Raw genomic sequence first — 5,177 nt, 5'->3', positions numbered from 1 at the left:
TACCATCCTTGCAACCCTCGGATGAATCCCACTTGGTCATGGTGGATGATCTTTTTAATGTATTGCTGGATGTGGTTTGCTAATATTTTGTTGAGAATTTTAGCGTCTATGTTCATCAGCGATATTGGCCTGAAGTTTTCTTTCTTTGTTGTGTCTTTATCTGGTTTTGGGATTTGGATGATGCTGGCTTCATAAAAAGAGTTTGGGAGTCATCCATCAGTTTGGATTTTTTTGAATAGTCTGTGAAGGATAGGGGTTAGCTCTTCCTTAAATGCTTTGTAGAATTCTCCTGGGAAACCATCTGGTCCAGGGCTTTTGTGTGTTGGGAGTTTTTTGATGACTGCTTCAATTTCGTCTGCTGTTATTGGTCTGTTCAGGTTTTCTGCTTCTTCTTCATTCAGTTTTGGAAGATTATATTTTTTCTAGAAACGTGTCCATTTCATCTAGGTTTTCAAATTTCTTAGCAAACAGTTCTTCGTAGTAATTTCTTACAATCCTTTGTATTTCTGTGGTGTCAGTTATAATCTCTCCTCTTTCATTTTTAATTGTGTTTATTTGGATCCTCTCTCTTTTCTTCTTGATGAGCCTACTTAAAGGCTTGTCGATTTTGTTTATCTTTTCAAAGAACCAGCTCCTGGATTCATTGATCCTTAGAATTGTGCTTTTAGTCTCTATGTCATTTAACTCTGCTCTGATCTTGGTTATTTCCTTCCTTCTGCTTGCTCTGGGCTGTCTTTGTTGTTGTTCCTCCAGTTCTTGTAGGCGTAGGGTTAGGTTGTTTGTTTGAACTGTTTCTATCTTCTTAAGGTAGGCCTGTATTGCTATGAACTTCCCTCTCAGGACTGCCTTTGCTGTGTCCCATAGGTTTTGGGTTGTTGTGAGTTCATTTTCATTTGTTTCCAGAAAGTTTTTGACTTCTTCCCTAATCTCGTTCTTGACCCATTCATTGTTTAATAGCATGCTATTCAGTCTCCATGATTTTGAGTGTTTTGGGTTTTTTCCTTTGGGGTTGGTTTCTAGTTTCAGACCCTTGTGGTCAGAGAAAATGCTTGATATGATTTCAATTTTCTTGAATTTGTTGAGGCTTGCTTTGTGTCCTATCATGTGGTCTATCTTTGAAAAAGTTCCATGTATACTTGAAAAGAATGTGTGTTTTGCTTCTTTGGGATGAAAAGCTCTATATATATCAGTTAATTCCATTTCCTCTAGGGTATTGTTAAGTGACACAATATCGTTCTTGATATTTTGTTTGGAAGACCTGTCCATTTTTGATAGTGGGGTGTTAAAGTCCCGTACTGTAATTGTGTTGCTGTCAATATCTTCCCTGAAGTCCTCCAAGATTTTCTTTATGTATTTGGGTGCTCCTATGTTGGGTGCATATATATTTACAATGTTTGTGTCTTCTTGGTGGATTCCTCCTTTGAGTATTATGAATTGACCTTCTGGGTCTCTCTTTATGGCCCTTCTTTGGAAGTCTATTTTGTCTGATATGAGTATTGCTACCCCTGCTTTTTTTACCTGTCCATTTGCTTGGAAAATTTGTTTCCAGCCCTTCACTTTCAGTCTGTGTAAGTCTTTTGTCCTGAGATGGGTCTCTTGTAGGCAGCATATGTGTGGGTCATGTTTTCTTATCCATTCAGCTATTCTATGTCTTTTGATTGGAGCATTTAATCCATTTACGTTTAAGGTTATTATTGATAGGTAGTTATTCATTGCCATGTTTTCCTACCTGTGTTCCTCTGTCTTTCTCTTTACCTTCCGTTCCTTAAAGCAGTCCCTTTAGCATCTCTTGCAGAGCTGGTTTGGTGGAGCTGTATTCTTTTAGGCTTCTTTTGTCCGGGAAGCTCTTTATTTGGCCTTCTATCTTGATTGAGAGCCTTGCTGGTTAAAGTAGTCTTGGTTGCAGGACTCTGGTTCTCATTACTTGGAATATTTTTTGCCATTCCTTTCTGGCTTGGAGCATTTGTATTAAGAAGTCAGTTGCTAACCTTATTGGGGCTCCCTTGTATGTTACTTCCTTTTTTTCCCTTGCTGCCTTGAAGATCCTCTCTTTGTCTTGGAATTTTGCCATTTTAATTATGATATGTCTTGCAGTGGGTCTCTTTGGGTTCCTCTTGCTTTGGACTCTCTGTGATTCCTGGATTTGTATGACTTTTTCTCTCATCAAATTAGGGAAATTTTCCATTATTACTTTTGCAAGCAGGTTTTCTATCCCTTGCTCTTCTTCTTCTCCTTCTGGTATTCCTATTATACGGATATTGTTACGTTTCATGTTGTCCTGCATTTCCCTTGTTCCCTCTTCATTCTTTCTGAGCCTGTTTTCCTTTTCTTGCTCTTTCTGGGTGTTTTTTCTACTTTGTCCTCCAGCTCGCTGATCCGATCCTCTGCTTCATCAAGTCTGCTTTTGATTCCTTCTACTGTGTTCTTTAATTCAGAAATTGTATTCTTCATTTCCTCTTGGCCCTTGTTGATAGTTTCTAGTTCCTTTTTCATGTTGATATAGTTTGCAGTAAGTTCATTGTAGTTTCCCTGTAGTTTCTGGTAATTCTGTGAGCTCAGAGAGTTCAGTGAGCTTCCTGATGACCATGGCTTTGAACTCAGTATCTGATAGTTGAGTTGCCTCTTTTTCAGTTAGCATTCTTTCTGAGGCTTCCTCCTGTCCTTTCATTTGGGGATTGTTTCTTTGTCTTCCCATTGTTTGTGAGACTCTTCTTGTTAGCCTCTGCTTCTTAAATTGTTGTATTCTGACTCCCTGGGTTTATGGTATGGACTTCTATGGTAGAATGCCAATGGGATTCAGTGGTGCTGTCTCCTTAATCTCCTGTGCTCCCTGGTCTTGAGCTGACGTTTATGCATGTAACACAGTCTTACTCTGGTCTTTTCAGCACTCCAGGTTTTCTTGTCTCACCTGTGGGAAAAAGAGGAATGGGGGAAAAAAAACCAAAACAAAACAAAAAACAAAAAAGAAAACAAAACCCGGAAGGAGGGAAATAGGGAATAAAAAAGGAAAGGAAGGAAGGGAGTAGGAATAAAGAAAGATCGGGGGCAATATAAGAAGGAATTTTTTAACAAAAAATTAAAACAACAGAATAAATAAAAGAACGCAGGAAGAAGGAATAAAAAGGGTAAAGGATGGAAGGAAGAAGCAATAAAAAAAGAAAGAAGGACAGAAAGGAAGAAGGAATTCAGGGGGAAAGAAGGAAGGAAAAAAGAAAAAAAAAAGAAGGTCTTCTGCTGGCTTTAAACTGGTCAGGTTAGTTCTGCTGGTCGTCCTGTCCGTGGAATGGGAGGGGGTGGTTGGAAGGATTGGTTTCACTTTTCTCCCTTCCTGAGCCACACTCTTCGCTGTTTTTCAGCCTTCAGTCCAGTTCCTCCGGGTCCTTCTGCTCCCCACTAGGCCTTTAGTTCACCAGCTGTGCTGTCCTTGAGTTGCACCAATTAGGGGCGACTCACATTCTACCTTCTTGCTCTTTGCTGTCTTAGATGCTAGGGGCTCTCGGTGCTGCTTTGGGGTAGTTCAGCCACCTACTGGGTGGAGTCTTTCTGGGGAATGTAGTCTCTCCTAGCCCTGCAGCTCCCCTCTGCTGGGCGTTCTGCCTTCCTCCTAGAGAGCCAGTAGGCCCTGCAGAGTTCTGTGCGCAGGGGCTACGTAGGAGTTTTTTTAGAACCGGTGCTTTTGGCTGTGGTCGCCTGCAGGCAGCCAGGCCGTTGATCAGGTTGTGTGGCCGATCTCTGCTTTGGACTTCGGTTTGTTGCCGATCCCCTCCTTTGGGTCTGTGCATGGGGGCAGCCAGCCACTGATCCGGTTGGGCTCTCACCCAGGAGCTTTTTGTCTGTGCTCCCAGGCAGCCGGGTGCTTATCAGGGCGTGCGCCCACCCGGGGTTTCAGGTGTGGGCCCCTAGTCCGCTAATTTGAGTGCACGCCAGCCAGGCTTCAGGTGAGCGCCAGGGCTCCTTTTCCGGGCTCACAGTCCAGGGGCTGAGGCGGAAGGGGCGCCAGAGGGCTCGGCTGCTGCCGAGAGTTCTATAACTAGCTACTATGTGCCTCTATTTTCTTTTCCTTTTTGAGAAATTCTTCCTATTCAAGTCCCCCTGGTCCAAACAAGCACCTGGCTGCTCACACAGCCCAACCTGGCTCTCTCCCAAGAATCCTGCAGTAGAACCTGTGCCAGGGCCGGGGCTTCAGTCGCCCTGGTCCCTGCGCGGTCCCGGGGATCTTATTGTCCTTAAGCACTCTTCTTACCGTCTGATCTTTAGATGTCCTCTATCTTTGGTCTCCGATCTTCATATATGCTGGAATACTGTTGGCTGTTAGCTCTGCTCCTCAGATCAGCTAGGTATTTCACTGGCGTTCAGGGGAAGTGGACTGCACTCCCACCTATCTCGCTGCCATCTTCCAAGTCCTCATTACCAATGTTTTTAACATACTTGAAAAATGTGCTTTCTCCTCCAGTCTCAGGTGCTTTGAGAGCTGCAGGCTTGGGTGCAGAGATGGCCAAGTCTGAGAACCACACTGTGCACAATCAGTCCTGAAAATGACACAGAAATGGCATTAAGAAACCCCAATAACAAAGATGTGAATCTTAACAAAGTAGACCCCAAGTTCCTGAGGAACGTGTGCTTTGCCAAGAAGCACAACAAGAAGGGCCTAAAGAAGATGCAGGCCAACAGCACCAAGGCCATGAACGTACGTGACGAGGCTATCAAGGCCCTGGTCAAACCCAAGGAGGTCAAGCCCAAGATCCCAAAGGGCAGCAGCCGCAAGCTCAGTTGACTTGCTTATATTTGTCACACCAAGCTCAGGAAACGTGCTCATGCCTGCATTGCTATGGGTCTCGGGCTCTGTTGGCCAAAGGCCAAGGCCAAGGCTCAAACCAAGCCCTAGGCCGCAGATGTGGCTGCAGCTCAGGCTCCAGCTCAGTCTCAGGCTCCCAAAGGTGCCCAGGCCCCTTTGAGGTCTCCACAGTAGAGGCCTCAGTCTGTCAACGTGCAGACAAAAGGACTGGTGTGCCCCCTGGGCTGCTGTCTTCACAGGGCTGGGGTCTTCCTGTCATCTTTGTGCAAATAAACCTGAGGCAGGATCTGTTAAAAAAAAAAAAAAAAGAAGAAGAAGAAGGAAGAAGAAGGAAGAAGAAGGAAGAAGAAGGAAGAAGAAGAAGAAGAAGAAGAAGAAGGAG

General features: G+C 44.1%; 1 pseudogene; it reads left to right on the top strand.

Moving 5' to 3' along the window:
* Positions 1–4,482: 4,482 nt before the first annotated feature.
* Positions 4,483–4,969, top strand: LOC112322352 (large ribosomal subunit protein eL29 pseudogene; annotated as a pseudogene).
* Positions 4,970–5,177: the final 208 nt, after the last annotated feature.

The sequence above is a fragment of the Desmodus rotundus genome, chromosome X, assembly GCF_022682495.2.
Source record: "Desmodus rotundus isolate HL8 chromosome X, HLdesRot8A.1, whole genome shotgun sequence".
Classification (NCBI taxonomy): domain Eukaryota; kingdom Metazoa; phylum Chordata; class Mammalia; order Chiroptera; family Phyllostomidae; genus Desmodus; species Desmodus rotundus.
Note: the sequence above shows the minus strand (reverse complement) of the source record. Positions and strands in the feature narration are given on the sequence as shown.